This window comes from Bufo bufo, chromosome 3, assembly GCF_905171765.1.
Source record: "Bufo bufo chromosome 3, aBufBuf1.1, whole genome shotgun sequence".
Lineage (NCBI taxonomy): Eukaryota > Metazoa > Chordata > Amphibia > Anura > Bufonidae > Bufo > Bufo bufo.
The window spans coordinates 701,861,556-701,879,737 of NC_053391.1; the positions used below are offsets into that span (position 1 = coordinate 701,861,556).

The following is an 18,182-nucleotide window of genomic DNA, read 5'->3' on the forward strand; positions in this document are numbered from 1 at the left end:
AGAGTACATGGATATGTCCTACCCAGGGAGGTCCGTAAGGTGTCCCACTTCACACCGGTTTGCACGGCGGAGGCGGCCTGAGCTCCCACTCCGCTGCTCAGAGAAAGCGCTTCTTCCCTGCCATCACCACCACTGGCGATACCTTTGCCAGAGCCACTACAGCCAGGAGTTCTGAGCCCTTCTGCTCTGGCAGGAGTTCCCGATGTACAGCAGTTCAGCCTCACTACCCAGACAGTACCAGGAACCACCACAAGAGGTCAGTGGAGCTCCATTACAGAAGCCAGCCCGAGCTACAAGATGCAGGAGCACCCTCTTGTGTTCTACAAAAGTCGCAGCAGTGATGAGGAGGTCATCCTTCAGGATGACCTTGCCTGATGGAAAGCCTGCAGGTGGAGTACATTACAGGACTTGCTAAAGAGAGCAGAAGAACGGAAAAAAATAGAGAGGATGTTTAGTGGAGAAGATGACTGGTCAGAAAGAAGAAAACGCATAAAAACATTTTAAGAAATTGTGGAGGAAAAAGAGCACAGAGTAATGGGAATTGTATGAAGCCTCCAAGTCTTCTTCTCAGCCGCCTGCTGAAGACAGCACACCTGATATGACTCTATCAGATCCGGCAGTCACTGAAAGTGACTTACCTACCAGTGAGGAGTCCACTGATACTGCTTTACGCCCTCCAGAACCACCACTGAATCCGGAGCTCCTTGCTATGAAAGACCAAGGGTCCGTCCTTTATTGCTATCCAGAGAACCTGTCACCTACAAGGAAAAGGCCAAGGCCTACAGAGGATCTTTCAGAAGAGGGTGAAGCTGCAGTTCCAAGTTCTGCCACAGAAAGTCACCAGGAGACCACAGATGAAGTTTCTGCTGGAGTTACAGCTGCTGAGAGCACACAGTTCAAGAAAGTACTTTTGCATCCTCGAATATGGGACCCAGGAGGAAGATTTCCAGACTTTCCTGTGAGGAAAACTACCCACTGTGGCAATTACCCACTACCTTGTGTGGATTACAATTAACTTTATTGTTCCTGTGGATTACAATTGACTTTTGTGTGTTTCCAGAGGATTCTACTTTAAAGCACTTCAAGTAAAAGGACTCAAGTCATATTTGAGCGTATTATTGCACTAATAAATGCACTACGTTTTTGCACTTAAGTAAACAGGTGAAGCAACGTTCAAATATCATATGCCCATTGTGTGTATTCTTTTCTAGGTGCCACAATGTGACCTTCAGTGCATCTTTTGCACTTAACCAGATATGTAGCACCTTACTTCTGTGTGCCTTGCTTTACAGCTCTTGTTCTCTCCCCCCTTTATACGGACTACCTATCTGGACGCTTAATACTAATGGCCTACAGCCAGTGTTATATGCCCATAGGTACCCAGTGTAGGACCAAGTGGTAAGTCCCGGCAGTTCCAGTAACTCCCCGGTTTACCCCGCTGCTTCGGGAATGGTTAGAGGAGTTTTTGACCCCTCCTTCCCATTTGTTATTTATTCAGGTTTGCTCCCATCCTGAGGTGTCTTCTAGGAGTTCCATGGGATTATCATACCCTCCTCCTGTGACTGCCAGAATTGCATGGAGAAGCTGATACCTCCCCTTCTGTGCCTTTGCCTAAGGGTATGGCGCCCCCAACCTTAGAGCCTTTTTAGCTACCCATAGTCACCATTGTAATCGTGCTATAAGCCTTATATTTTGACTTTGGTGCAGGAAAGGGAATACAGGATAAAGTCACCCTTCCATTTGCGGACATTTCACTACATAATGGTGGGATTACAGAGTAAAAACACCCCATAATTTCTTTGGTATCGGTGGACAATACTTCAAAGTCAGTCAGTAGTGAGTGCTTAGTGCAGACCTTTGGTTCACTGGGTATACCAAGAGGGAAACTGTTACTTAGGACACCCTACTCATGCGGGCAGGAATCTCAGGGTAGCCATTTTATGTTTGTCTTTGTTTGTCTTATATGTAATACATGCAGCACTTTGTATTTATTTGGGTACCCCAGAGCTGGTTCCTCCCCTCCTAAGCATAAGCCGAGGGCGGCTTACCTCAAAGTAAGGGGGAATGTAACACCCCAGAGTTGTGTTACTACACGCCTCTACCCCGCTACTATCTCCTAAGAGTCTTTACCTTGTCATCTGATATGATTTTGCTCATGTCTTCACAACTGTGCATGCAAAACTATGTTAAATGTAAATTTCCTTGTAATTTTCCATGTTCACCAGCAGGTGGCAGCAATGGATTGGTAAGGAACTAGTTTCAGTTTAGTACATCTAGGCTGGAATGGTTCATTCCAGCTTAGCTCCCCCTCTGTGGAGGTGTGGACTGTTCCCGCATCCTGCACTTGGCTAGAGAAGGAAGTTAGGTCAGTGTGACAGCCACCCCTGTTGGGGAAGGCTGTGTGATAGCCTTCAGGAGTCCCCCTGCATAGGGAAGACAGCAAGGACCACGTCTCGTGCTGAGATATTGATCACCTCCCCAGCCTGAAAACCCTCAGCCTCGGCTGGATGAAGAAAGCAGACAATCTCCAGAGTTCCAGGATGAAAGCATTCCCTGTAAGCCTATCTGAGAGTAAAGTCCAGAGACCTAGGAGAAAAAATATTCCTCCTCAGCTAGTCACTCCCCATACAGCAGAAGATAAAGAGAAGTGCAGAAGCTAAATTCCTGCCACAGTTACAGAGCTAACAAGCAGACGTCTTTTCCTGCAAGCTCCAGATTTATCGTGCAGAAGATTCATTCCTGCCAACCATTGCCAAAACCTGCTGGGATCGCACAAAGACCAAAGCTGCAGTCTGTTTGGATTCAAGTTATCCTCAGTAAAGAAACGTTCAAACTTAATCTAAAGGTCTGAACATCAATTTCTTCTGCAAAATTCCTCTATTACTCCTACTATCACTACACTCAATTTATTACAAGTGAGCCAGGAGTCCAGCTGTACTTAGGTAGGAGACACCTGTGACACCATTATCACCACCATACAGAGACATTATAGGCCATTACACCACTCTGGCATTCCTAACCTGGGACGTGCATTATAACACCTTGGGAGGACCCTGTACCCTGCACATGCTTCAATTGGCGTCACAAACAAACTACAAACTATTATCTACCCATATCCTGACCCACTGCATAAGTGGCGTCAGTGCAATTACCCGTTCCTGGTCACTGCACTACCATTTCCTATGTGCTAATATTGTTCATCCAATGTATTTCATGCCATCTTCTGATAATGTGCATATTTACTCCAAGTAATTGTAATGTTCATGTAATGTGCCTGGTTACCACAAGGTGGCAGCAACACTTGGCAGTGCTAGTAGCAGGGACTGGACCGGATTGTCCATTCTCTCTCTCCCTCTACAGCAGGGGTGCACAACCTCTTTTGGTATCGGGGCCGCATTCTCACATTGCTCTATTTCAAGGGGCCGCAAAAAAAAAGGTTCATCAGCACTTGTTTGCATCGGCCTATTACACAGACTGATGCAAAGTGAATGGGGAGGAATGATCGCTACCACAGTCACTGCTCCCTCAGTCACTTCTGCTGATTATTGGCAGCACACTGATTACACAGTGAGATGTGCTGACAATAACTGTAATCTTTCATCCTGATAAAACAAACAAATCAGACGACAAACGAGTGATCGCTTGTTTATCAGCTGATCAGCGGCAGTGGTGTGTCTAGGTTGTTTGGCACCCGGGGCGGGTCCTTTCTCTGGCACCCCTCCCCCAATACTTTATATAAATTGTACCCCCTCACAGTAGTATTGCCCTCATTATACAACCTTCACAGTAGTTTTGTACAGATGTGTGCCCCCTAACAGCAGTTATGCCCACTTTGTGCCCCCTAAAAGTACTTATCCCTTCATTGTGCCCCTCTTACAGTATTTATGCCCTCATTGTGCCCCTTCAAAGTAATAATCCCTATTGTGCCTCCTTCACAGTACAAATGCCCCATAATAGTAGTAATGCCCATTGTCCCCCTTCACATTAATAATGCCCATTGTGCCCCCTTAATAGTAATAATGCCCATTGTGCCCCCTTAAGAGTAATAATGTCAATTGTGCCCCCTTCACAGTAATAATGCCCATTGTGCCCCCTTAATAGTAATAATGTCAATTGTGCCCCCTTCACAGTAATAATCCCTATTGTGCCTCCTTCACAGTACAAATGCCCCATAATAGTAGTAATGCCCATTGTCCCCCTTCACATTAATAATGCCCATTGTGCCCCCTTAATAGTAATAATGCCCATTGTGCCCCCTTAAGAGTAATAATGTCAATTGTGCCCCCTTTACAGTAATAATGCACATTGTGCCCCCTTAATAGTAATAATGCCCATTGTGCCCCCTTAAGAGTAATAATGTCAATTGTGCCCCCTTTACAGTAATAATGCACATTGTGCCCCCTTCACAGTAATAGTGGCCTCTGTGCCCCCTCAGGAGTAGAAATGCCCATTGTGCCCCCTTCACATTAGCAATGCCCATTGTGCCCCCTCCAGAGTAGAAATGCTCATTGTGCCCCCTTCACATTAGCAATGCCCTCTGTGCCCCCTCCAGAGTAGAAATGCCCATTGTGCCCCCTCCAGAGTAGAAATTCTCATTGTTTACCCTTCACATTAGTAATGTCCATTGTGCCCCTCCAGAGTAGAAATACCCACTGTGCCCCCTTCACATTAGCAATGACCATTGTGCCCCTCTGTGTAAAAAAACAAAAAAAACAAACACAGTAACTACTCACCTTGTCCCGTTCCTGAAGCTCACAGTCCTCTCTCCCCTGCAGGCACAGATTGCTCTGCAGCACTGTGTGGGTGGATCTTATGCAGATTCCCGGGCTGCAGGCTCCGCCCACACAGGCCGGCCGCGCGATCCATGTCTGCAGGCTGAATGGTGGAGTGGGGAGAAGTCTTCCTGCTCTTCCATTCAGAGCGCTGCCGGCCCGAAGGAGGGGAGGAGCGCTGGGAGCTGAGCGGTGAGTGACAGGACCCAGCTTCCTGCGCTGCAGCAATGAGCGCTTCTGTCTGTATTGATGGAAGCTGTAATGGATCTCCTGACACCCTGACTGGGTACCTCCGTTGATGGATGCTCCTAGAGCACTCCGCTCAACACCGTAAGCCCTGCCGACCCTATGAACCGCAGTAGCTTGGTTGGGATCTTGTCGACTAGTACCCACCCTGGACCTACGACAAGGTTTCCAGGTTCCAGTGGGTGAACCTCTCTTTCTTCAGATGCAGGAACAAGCTCTTACAAGAGCTAGGGATTATACTCTGGAGAGTATAATGATTATAGCAATCCCCAGAGTGTAGTTCTCCAATCCCCCAAACATGAAGGGTAGAACAGGACATATGAATGGGGCAACATGTCAGCCTTTTATGCAGGTCTTCCAGCAAGGGACACTGCCATGGGGGACCTTGTGGAAGACTGAGACAGTGTCTTACATAAACCAATCACATGCAGTTACAGGCAGAAAACACACACATGTGATACAATTAACCAACACAATGGGATAACATAATCACTCACAGGCAGAAGCTACAAACTTTACAATTTGCAGAATAATGAGCCGTGGGGGGGGGGGGGGGGGGTCTAGATTCCTCTACCGAACTAATAAAACACAACATGGCCTATAATACTCCACATATAAATCAGGGTTAATAGTTCCTTGCAACCCCAACAGACTGAGGGGGGGGATCTCCATAGTTCTGGGTCCATAGTCCGTAAGAAGGAGGCTAGCCCTCAGGCCTCTCCAGTAGCTCCAGGAAGAAACACAGCTGAGCGCACGATCTGCTGTGTTTCTGTCCAGTGCAGTGCCCAGGTACGGGTGGATAATATTCTGTATTTTTCGTGACGCCAATTGCAGCGTGCGCAGGGTACTATCCCAGGGCCCTTCCAAGGTGTTATAACGCGGTAGTGGGGTAATGGCCTATAATGTCTCTGTAGTGTTGTGGTAGTTGTGTCACAGTGTCTCCTACCTGGGTACGGCCGGACTCCTGGCTCCTGGCTCACTTGCCAAAAAATTTGAGTGTAGTGACAGTAGAAGAAATAGAGGAACTTTGCAGAATAAATGATGTCCAGACTTTTAGATGAAGTTCAAACGTTGCTTTACTTGAAGTAACTTGCATCCAAACAGTATACAGCTTTGTCATCAGAGGTAGAAGGAAAACGAGAAGGCGGCACTCCCCGAATCTTCATCAAGTCGTAGCTTTATTCGGTTTAAAACAAAGCGGGTGCCGGTCAGAATTCACAGAAGAAAATGGCAACAGCCGTTCACGCAACAATCGCGCTTTGTCAAGCCTCCTGTGACGTGAAAGGGGAGCGCCATATATACCTGTCCCTGCACGTCACTGCTGAACAGGTGCATCAATCAAATCTTCGGATCACCTTTGTGTATAAATTAAAACAATAAAATCATACAAAGACAGCAAGGTCATTCTTGTCATTGAAGCCTAAACCTCCCATCGCATTCGTTTTGATAATCCATTGAGCTTCTCGTTGTAATAAAATGCGCTTTCTATCGCCACCCCTAACTGGTAGGTTAACTCTCTCAATGCCTGTACACTTTAACACTTCTTTGTTACCTTGGTGCTCGTCTTTAATGTGTTCTATGAGGCGCGTAGCCCCAATGCCTGTGACAATCCATCTTTTATGTTCTCTAAATCGCACGTACAGGGGTCTGTGAGTCTTACCGATATATCAAATCTTTTGCAGGGACAAAAAATACATAAGTCGATTTGCAATTTATAAATTGCCTAATGGTATGTGCAATATGTCCGATCTGAAACTGTGTCCCTGTGCGTATGAAGTGTCCACATTTGAAGTTCCCCACGGGGCTCCATCTGTCCAACCAGGCTTTACCTGTGTCGGGAAGATTAGTACTAGTGACAATATCTCCTATGGTTTTTGCCCGTTTAAAGCTGACAATTGTTTTTTTTTTACTTTATCGATTAGTTGTTCATCTCTCTGGAACATATGCCAATTGTTTAAAATTGCATTTTTGATGATCTGAGCCATGGGAGAATATTGGAATGTGAACACTGCCCTAGTGACATCCTGCGATATTTCTCCATGATGCGTTTTTTTCTTTTTCTTCTTTTTCCATAGATCCTTACTTAGCCTACGTGCATATGCTATGTTATAAGCTTTGTCAACTTTGGAGGGCGGATACCCACATTGTATGAATCTACTTTGATTCTCAAACTCTGTATCATTTTTAATAATCCTTGTAAGCCTAACAGATTGACCATATGGGACAGCTGCAGCTACGTTGAAAGCTATCATAATGCAAAAGAGAATTCCTCGAGCTAGGTTTTCTATATATGGTTGTGTCGATTTCATCATTCATGATCCTGACTTGTACATCTAGGAATTCAATAGCCTGTTCTTCTATCTTGCTAGTGAAGCTCATGTTCATATTGTTATCATTTAAATACTGAACAAACAGACTAAATTGATCTCGATCTCCTGCCCATATAATGAATACATCATCGATGTACCTAAAAATACTTTTAATGTACTGTACAAAAGGGTTGTTGATTGTGAATACGTACTTCTCTTCAAATTGGGCCAAAAACAGATTTCCTTGTAACCCCAAAAGGTCTATGGGGGTCTCCATTGTTCTCTGTCCATAGTCTGTAGGAAGGAGACTGGCCCTCAGGCTCCTCCAGCAGCCCCAGTGACGGTTCATTCCGTCACATTTCTCCCCTCCCAACAGTAGACTAACCAGGTACCTGACCTCCTGTCGGTCGGTGCCTGAGTTAGTCGAGTAGCCCACCCATAAACAAACACTGGTCCTGTTGAACTCTGGGGCCTGGCTCTGTTCTGTAGGTCCACAGCTGTTGAGTGGGCATCTGCTACTCCTTGCTTCATTGTTGTTCTCTAGCTTGGAGCTGTGGGTACTTGGTGGGCAGAGGCCGACTGCACTCTGCCACGATGCCAGCTCTTCTGCTGGGGTAGCCAGTGGGGAGTCAGGCTCTGGACAAGAGGATAGGGGAGGGCAGAGGCCAACTGCGCTCTGCCCAGATGCCAACTCTTTCTCTGGGATGGGGTCATGGAATCCTACCCCCAGGACCTTGTTGCGGATCAGCTGTGGAGCGGATGGAGCGCTTACCCCCTCCTCCTGGCATTCCTGCGGGGTGGGTGGGGGATCTGTACCGGTCGTCCAGCATCCTGGTAGGCCTGGTGCAGAGACTGCGGTCCCATCTGCAACATCGGAGTTAGGGGTGCTGTCCCCCTGTGGTTAGGGAGAGAAACCGGTTGTCTCCTCTCCCTTCAAGGTACACTGCCGCTGGGGAATGAAGACGATGCTCTTCTCTCCCTGCAAAACATACTTCCACTGGGGAGCAGGACCGACTGTCCCTACTCCCTGAAAATCAAGCTGCCGTTGGGAATCTGGGCCGACTGCCCAGCATCCCTGTAGGGTCGGTGGGGAGACCTTGGTCCCATCTCCACTGTTGTGGGGCTTACTGTCTCCCCCTGGTATGTTAAGCTGCCGCTGGGGGACGGAGACTGTGCTCCCAATTCCTGGTAGATCACACGGCCGCTGGGGAATGGAGACTGGGCTCCCAATTCCCTGTACATCACACGGCCGCTGGGGAATGGAGACTGGGCTCCTAATTCCCTGAATATCACACTGCTGCTGGGGGATGGAGACTGGGCTCCCAATTCCCTGCATATCACATGGCCGCTGGGAAATGGAGACTGGGCTCCCAATTCCCAATAACTCCCATTGCCGCTGGGGGACAGGACCGACTGTCTCTGCCCCCTGTAACTCAGCCTGCTGCTGGGGAATGGAGACTGGGCTCCCAATTCCCTGCAGGAGCAGTGGAGAGATCTCGGTCCCATCTCCACCGACCACCTGGGGTTCTTCCCAGTAAGCCTCCACAATATCCTCCCAGCTGAAGCCTCTGGACCTGGGTCTGACTTCTTGCTGTCCTGCTGAGCCTCCCCAATGGAGTGGAAGAGGTCTCGGTAGTCCTGCTCCAGTTCCCACTCCAGGGTTGCTAGGTGAGCCAGGTCTTTCTCTACCTAATGGGGGTCATCCCAATCCTGCCTAGCCTCCCTGTCGTAGAAAATGTTCTGAAGTCTGGACTGTGCAGGGCTCCCTCTGGCTTGTCATGCTCAGCTGTCCAGGGTATATACTGTGCCATATACCACCAGAGCACCAGGTAGGCCTCCTCCAAACATAGCTCCTGCCATACCCGGTACTCTAGTTCCTTCACCCATTCCTCCCGGGGCTGCTCTCCCAGGAAGGGCATCCGCAGGGCCACTTGCTTCTGCAATCGCTGCTCTCCACTGGGGAGACACTCACCTCGCTGGTATTGTACAATACCCAGGGCCTGGTACCAGATGCCTTTCCTTAATGCATCCTGGCCATCCAGGTCTTCCTCATCGTATGCCACTGCTGGTTCCATCCCACTGCTGCCAACAATGTAACGGATCTCCTGGCACCCCGACCGGGTACCTCCGTCGATGGATGCTCCTAGCGCTTCCCGAGGACTGCAAGCACTCCACTTGACACCGTAAGCGCCGCAGACCCCACGAACCGCCGAAGCTTGGTTTAGGTCTCACCGTCTCCTACCCACCCTGGACCTACGACAAGGCTCCAGGCTCCAGTGGGTGAACCTCTCCTAAATCCAGAGAGCAGGAGCAGCTCTTACAAGAGCTAGTAGTTATAGCCAGGAGAGTATAGCAAATCTTCAGCGTATAGCAATCCCCAGTGTCGATCAGTTACCCAAACACCAGCCTCAACATGATGAAGGGTAAAACAGGAACTCTTTATTGAACACACAGCATTGACTTATATACACATGACATACTTAGGATATGACATAGCAGCCAATCCTGTACAGTTTAAACACAAAACTAACCCTATTCAACAAACACAATGGCATTGTCTGTGACGCAATTAACAAACACAATGGCATTGTCTGTGACGCAATCAACAATTAACATGCAAACAGATATCTTCACCCCCTCCATATTAATGAATAGGGGACGAGGAGACACGTGATGGGATTATCTCCTGATTGTATCATAGGAGTCGGCTGCTATTATAATCAACTATCTTAATCCCATCACTAACACAATCAGTGGGAGACTCAGTACAGAGTTAACCCTTTTTGTTTGGCTGAATCCACACCATGCCTTTTTAATGGGCAATAGGAAATATGTGGCATATAAATTACACACATAACTCAGGGTTCATATTTCGTTTTAACCCCAAAAGGTCTGAGGGGGTCTCCATTGTTCTCGGTCCATAGTCTGTAGGAAGGAGGCTGGCCCTCAGGCTTCTCCAGCAGCCCCAGTGACGGTTCAGTCCGTCACACTCTGTAATTGTAATACTTAACTGAGTACTCACAAACCTCACGTGCAGTTTCTCTGGTTTGAAGCTCAAGCAGTGAACACTGCTATTGACAGTTTACTTTGGGAATAATGCAGTATTGGCGCTGGTAATATTTCAGTCTACTGTGTTATTTGTGTTTAAAAACGCAGTATCAAATGCACTTTTCTTCACTATTAAGACACATGTTGCAATAGATTATTCATCCCCCAAAATCCACCAATATAACGAAGCAAGAAAAGACTGTAAGATTTCTGAGTACTGTTACAGTAGAATAATTGCTTGCTTGTGTCTCTATACTGTATAAAATTGTTTTATGTCAGACACAGCAAAGACCCATCTACCCTCAACCATCAACAGTTCCAAACAGAATAGTGTCTCCTTGTTCTACACAAGCATCTTCCTGCCTCAACTGACTGGCTGATGGAGCTTTCTTTTGGCCTTTGAGCCAATCAGGGCAAGCCGGAAAACCTGTGCTTTCCCTTAGTGCTGGATGCAGTGTTTTTTTTCCAAAAATAATAACTACTGATGTCCAGAGGACTAATATACACTTATTAATCCAGCACCTATTCCAAGTTACCTAATACTTAACTTTTATTTGTGTATTAGTAAAACGAATTGCTACCTTAACTATATCTTAAAATTGCAGTGCGTTACAGTCCTCACTTGTCTATTAGAGTACTATAATGTTGTGCAGCATCCCCTTAATGTGGGATACAGGTCACTCCTAATCACCACTGATGCTGCTGGCTGCGCGCTGCCAGCATGCTCAACATTCAGTGTGCGATTCCCCTTATGCTGTTTGGGGCTGTAAACTGCACTGTATTAAAACTAGAGCCTCACGCTGCCCCCCGACATGTTTCGCCGTTACCGGCGTCTTCAGGGGTTAGGGCAGTAACGGCGAAACATGTCGGGGGGCAGCGTGAGGCTCTAGTTTTAATACAGTGCAGTTTACAGCCCCAAACAGCATGGAATTCCTGGGTGGAATTCCTTGATGTCTTGATTATTAAGGAGAAGGATGGTAGGGTGTCTACTGACTTGCATAGGAAACCTACTTCAACCAATTCCCTATTACATGCTGGGTCTCATTATTTACAGATATTTAAAGGCATTCCTGTGGGTCTGTTTTTAAGATTATGTCGTATCTGCTCCAGTGATGGAAGGTTCAAAGCCCAAGTGTGTGATTTACAGCATAGATTTCACAGAAGAGGTTACAACCAATGAGATAAAAGAAAGGGGTACTTGAGAGCCAAGGATGCTTCTTGAGATTCCATACTGGTGAGTAGAGTGAAGGAGGCCTCTGATCTGAAACCAAGACTGATTACCTCATTTAACTCCCAGTGGGGGAAAATGTGTGAGATCCTACAGAAGCCCTATACTTCTGTTTGACCAAGATCCGGCATGTATGTCGGAAGATTACATATTTACCCCTAGAAGGTTGTGGAATTTTGGGGATATTTTCAACACCAGTCACTATGTTCCACCCTTGGAGCATATTGTGTTTGGCAGTCGTGGCCTGGCATGGGGCTCTTTTGTCTGTGGTAACAAATCAGCTTGTAGATATATAGTGAGATCCATTGAGTTCTGTGATACATCTGGGCCACATGAGTACAAGACAGTACATCATATTACATGTAGGACCTCGTCAGGAATCTTAGGGTCTGCATATTAAGGAAGTACATGTAAGCAATCAAAAATTCTGACTAGTTTGGGGGATTCTTTGAGATAGGCCTAATTATGTTTATATGATGTTGTAAGGTTCCTATTGGTAACGTTAAAGTGCTGGATGCCATTTTGAGTAATTCATCCTAATCAAATCACGTAAGATTCTGATTCACTGGGTATCTGAATCGATTTGCACATCCCTAATATAGATTCATGTAACTTTATCTCTTTCTCAGGATCACCGATGGTTTCTACAGCTGAGACCAGAGCAGAACGTGATGTTTGAAGTCCTCACCCTGCAGGAGATGATGAATTTAACCTTCTATTCAACCTACTTCCTACTGGTTGGTATTCCAGGACTAGAACATGAACAAATCTGGATCTCAATTCCTTTCTGTAGCATCTATATATTTGCTTTGCTGGGAAACATCATGGTGATGGTTGTCATCCTCACATCTCCAAGACTCCACCAGCCTATGTTTATATTTGTCTCCATGTTGGCATTTAATGAAGGTCTTCTTTGTACAAGCTTTGCTCCAAAAATTTTGTCTATCTTCTGGTTCAATTGCAGAGCCATTAGCTTTAATGGATGTCTTCTCCAGATGTTCTTCATTCACAGCTTCACCAGTATTGAATCTGGGTTCTTGCTTTCCATGGCTTATGACCGCTACATTGCTATATATAAGCCTCTCCAGTATAACTACATAATAACCACTAGATCACAGAAGAAAATGCACCAAACGGATATGCCACTGACTATACTGGCTAGTCATACAAGCAGATATTAAAAGCTGAGACTTTTGCCAATATATTCCTGTCAGGAACACATCGGAGCCCATCATGCACCACGTCACGGTCACTCAGCATGGCAAGGGGTCCTACCACTAAGCTACCTATGGTGTGAACAAGGTCTGAAGGTGATGTAATCCAGCTCACAGCCAAGCTTCTACACAACCGCCTAGCAGGACAACTAATGCAATGTGAATAAAGCAAGACTGTAAGCCGCACCCATATCAGACCATTTGATGGAGGTTACCAGGTGCAAAAGAATGTTTAAATGCCAGGTAAAGGCACATTCAATACATATAAAACAAAATCACAGAAATAAAGTGGCAATTATTTGCCACTATATTTCTGTGATTTTTTATAATAACCACTAGACTGATAACCAGACTGGTCATTGTGTTTGTGGTCCGGGCAGTTGTTCTGGTCAGTCCTGGTCTTGTTTTGATAAGAAAGTTTCCTGCATTCAAGACCAACATCATTGCACATTCCTACTGTGAGCACATGGCGGTGGTGAAGCTCGCGGCTGCTGATATCCGGGTGAACAGTATATATGGACTATTCGTGGCTTTCACTGTTGTTGGTGTTGATTTGCTCTTCATCTTTTTTTCATATATCATGATTTTCAATGTCGTCCATCTAAAGACACTCGTCTGAAAGCATTTAACACATGCACCCCTCATATCTGTGTGTTCCTGAGCTTTTACAGCATGGGCTTATTCTTCTTCTTATCCCATCGATATGGTGAGAAGATTCCTCCTTATGTCCACATTATCTTCTCTAAAAGCTACCTCTTGGTTCCACCCATGCTCAACCCACTTGTCTATGGAATTAAGACAAACATTAATGTGTGTAGGACAAGTTATGAATAGTGCTGAGAAGAGAACCTGGAATAGTAATTTGAGAACCTGTCATACAATCTGGAATGGGAATGTAAACAGGAGCCATGTATCAGGTTCTCTTACTGTTAAAAAGAGACATCTAAGAATCTGAAAAAGTGCAAAAGGGAAGTGACAATCCCAATATCGAAGGCCATGTGGCTCTGGAAGGTGCATGGGACCAGTCACTTTTCTCAAAAGACATGTTTTTGACCAGAGTGCATGGAGGATAAGCTTTAGTGCATCCATTCTATTGAGAAATTGCCTCACCCAACTCCATCTTCTTCATTGTCATTGATAGACATGACTTATTAGATTCCCAGTCTCTGTGGCATCTAGCCTCAAGAGTAAAACAGTGCAGGAATGAGAATGAAATTCTGTCTTTCCAAATAAACTCACATCTGCACCTGATTTATCTGTAAAATATTTATAAGTGCAAAATTTAGAGACATTTGAGATGGATTAAGCTTACAAATAGAGTTGAGCGAACACCTGGATGTTCGAGTTCGAGAAGTTCGGCCGAACTTCCCGGAAATGTTCGGGTTCGGGATCCGAACCCAACCCGAACTTCGTCCCGAACCCCATTGAAGTCAATGGGGACCCGAACTTTTCGGCACTAAAAAGGCTGTAAAACAGCCCAGGAAAGAGCTAGAGGGCTGCAAAAGGCAGCAACATGTAGGTAAATCCCCTGCAAACAAATGTGTATAGGGAAATGAATTAAAATAAAAATTAAAAAAATAAAAATAAACCAATATCAATTGGACAGAGGTCCCATAGCAGAGAATCTGGCTTCACGTCAGCAGAGAATCAGTCTCTTCATGTCATAGCAAAGAATCTGGCTTCATGTCAGCAGAGAATCAGTCTCTTCATGCCATAGCAGAGAATCTGGCTTCATGTCAGCGCAGAATCAGTCTTCATGTCATAGCAGAGAATCAGGCTTCACGTCACCCACCACTGGAACAGACCACTGTCACATATTTAGGCCCAGGCACCCAGGCAGAGGAGAGAGGTCCCGTAACAGAGAATCTGGCCTTATGTCAGCGCAGAATCAGTCTTCATGTCATAGCAGAGAATCAGGGTTCACGTCACCCACCACTGGAACAGGCCACTGTCACACATTTAGGCCCCGGCACCCAGATAGAGGAGAGAGGTCCCGTAACAGAGAATCTGGCCTTATGTCAGCACAGAATCAGTCTTCATGTCATAGCAGAGAATCAGGCTTCACGTCACCCACCACTGGAACAGGCCACTGTCACATATTTAGGCCCCGGCACCCAGGCAGAGGAGAGAGGTCCCGTAACAGAGAATCTGGCCTTATGTCAGCACAGAATCTGTCTTCATGTCATAGCAGAGAATCAGGCTTTACGTCACCCACCACTGGAACAGGCCACTGTCACATATTTAGGCCCCGGCAACCAGGCAGAGGAGAGAGGTCCCGTAACAGAGAATCTGGCCTTATGTCAGCACAGAATCTGTCTTCATGTCATAGCAGAGAATCAGGCTTCACGTCACCCACCACTGGAACAGGCCACTGTCACATATTTAGGCCCAGGCAGAGGAGAGAGGTCCCGTAACAGAGAATCTGGCCTTATGTCAGTGCAGAATCAGTCTTCATGTCATAGCAGAGAATCAGGCTTCACGTCACCCACCACTGGAACAGGCCACTGTCACATATTTAGGCCCAGGCACCCAGGCAGAGGAGAGAGGTCCCGTAACAGAGAATCTGGCCTTATGTCAGCGCAGAATCTGTATTCATGTCATAGCAGAGAATCAGGCTTCACGTCACCCACCACTGGAACAGGCCACTGTCACATATTTAAGCCCCGGCACCCAGACAGAGGAGAGAGGTCCCGTAACAGAGAATCTGGCCTTATGTCAGCACAGAATCAGTCTTCATGTCATAGCAGAGAATCAGGCTTCACGTCACCCACCACTGTGACAGTTCATTGTCATATATTTAGGCCCCGGCACCCAGACAGAGGAGAGAGGTCCCGTAACAGAGAATCTGGCCTTATGTCAGCACAGAATCTGTCTTCATGTCATAGCAGAGAATCAGGCTTCACGTCACCCACCACTGTGACAGTCCATTGTCATATATTTAGGCCCAGGCACCCAGGCAGAGGAGAGAGGTCCCGTAACACAGAATCTGGCCTTATGTCAGGGCAGAATCAGTCTTCATGTCATAGCAGAGAATCAGGCTTCACGTCACCCACCACTGGAACAGGCCACTGTCACACATTTAGGCCCCGGCACCCAGACAGAGGAGAGGTTCATTCAACTTTGGGTTGCCCCGCAATATAATGGTAAAATGAAAATAAAAATAGTATTGAATGAGGAAGTGCCCTGGAGTAGAATAATATATGGTTAAGGGGCGGTAGTTAATGTCTAATCTGCACAAGGGATGGACAGGTCCTGTGGGATCCATGCCTGGTTCATTTTTATGAACGTCAGCTTGTCCACATTGGCTGTAGACAGGCGGCTGCGTTTGTCTGTAATGACGCCCCCTGCCGTGCTGAATACACGTTCAGACAAAACGCTGGCCGCCGGGCAGGCCAGCACCTCCAAGGCATGAAAGGCTAGCTCTGGCCACGTGGACAATTTGGAGACCCAGAAGTTGAATGGGGCCGAACCATCAGTCAGTACGTGGAGGGGTGTGCACAGGTACTGTTCCACCATGTTAGTGAAACGTTGCCTCCTGCTAACACGTTCCGTATCAGGTGGTGGTGCAGTTAGCTGTGGCGTGATGACAAAACTTTTCCACATCTCTGCCATGCTAACCCTGCCCTCAGAGGAGCTGGCCGTGACACAGCTGCGTTGGCGACCTCTTGCTCCTCCTCTGCCTTCGCCTTGGGCTTCCACTGGTTCCCCTGTGACATTTGGGAATGCTCTCAGTAGCGCGTCAACCAACGTGCGCTTGTACTCACGCATCTTCCTATCAAGCTCCAGTGTAGGAAGTAAGGTGGGCACATTGTCTTTGTACCGGGGATCCAGCAGGGTGGCAACTCAGTAGTCCGCACACGTTAAAATGTGGGCAACTCTGCTGTCGTTGCGCAGGCACTGCAGCATGTAGTCGCTCATGTGTGCCAGGCTGCCCAGAGGTAAGGACAAGCTGTCCTCTGTGGGAGGCGTATTGTCATCGTCCTGTGTTTCCCTCCAGCCCCGCACCAGTGATGGGCCCGAGCTGCGTTGGGTGCCACCCCGCTGTGAACATGCTTCATCCTCATCCTCCTCCACCTCATCCTCGTCCTCCTCGTCCTCCAGTAGTGGGCCCTGTCTGGCCACATTTGTACCTGGCCTCTGGTGTTGCAAAAAACCTCCCTCTGAGTCACTTCGAAGAGACTGGCCTGAAAGTGCTAAAAATGACCCCTCTTCCTCCTCTTCCTCCTGGGCCACCTCCTCTTCCATCATCGCCCTAAGTGTTTTCTCAAGGAGACATAGAAGTGGTATTGTAACGCTGATAACGGCGTCATCGCCACTGGCCATGTTGGTGGAGTACTCGAAACAGCGCAACAGGGCACACAGGTCTCGCATGGAGGCCCAGTCATTGGTGGTGAAGTGGGTCTGATCCGCAGTGCGACTGACCCGTGCGTGCTGCAGCTGAAACTCCACTATGGCCTGCTGCTGCTCGCACAGTCTGTCCAGCATATGCAAGGTGGAGTTCCACCTGGTGGGCACGTTGCATATGAGGCGATAAGCGGGAAGGCCGAAGTTACGCTGTAGCGCAGACAGGCGAGCAGCGGCAGGGTGTGAACGCCAGAAGCGCGAACAGACGGCCCGCACTTTATGCAGCAGCTCTGACATGTCGGGATAGTTGCGAATGAACTTCTGCACCACCAAATTCAGCACATGCGCCAGGCAAGGGATGTGCGTCAAACCGGCTAGTCCCAGAGCTGCAACGAGATTTCACCCATTATCGCACACCACCAGGCCGGGCTTGAGGCTCACCGGCAGCAACCACTCGTCGGTCTGTTGTTCTATACCCCGCCACAACTCCTGTGCGGTGTGGGGCCTGTCCCCCAAACATATGAGTTTCAGAACGGCCTGCTGACGTTTACCCCGGGCTGTGCTGAAGTTGGTGGTGAAGGTGTGTGGCTGACTGGATGAGCAGGTGGAAGAAGAGGAGGAGGAAGCTGAGTAGGAGGAGGAGGAGACAGGAGGCAAAGAATGTTGCTCTGCGATCCTTGGCGGCGGAAGGACGTGCGCCAAACAGCTCTCCGCCTGGGGCCCAGCCGCCACTACATTTACCCAGTGTGTAGTTAGGGAGATATAGCGTCCCTGGCCGTGCTTACTGGTCCACGTATCTGTGGTTAGGTGGACCTTGCCACAGATCGCGTTGCGCAGTGCACACTTCATTTTATCGGACACTTGGTTGTGCAGGGAAGGCACGGCTCTCTTGGAGAAGTAGTGCCGGCTGGGAACAACATACTGTGGGACAGCAAGTGACATGAGCTGTTTGAAGCTGTGTGTGTCCACCAGCCTGAATGACAGCATTTCATAGGCCAGTAGTTTAGAAATGCTGGCATTC

At 47.6% G+C, this 18,182-nt stretch overlaps 1 pseudogene; it reads left to right on the forward strand.

Moving 5' to 3' along the window:
• Window positions 1–598: 598 nt before the first annotated feature.
• Window positions 599–13,651, forward strand: LOC120994133 (annotated as a pseudogene).
• The last annotated feature ends 4,531 nt before the right edge of the window (window positions 13,652–18,182 follow it).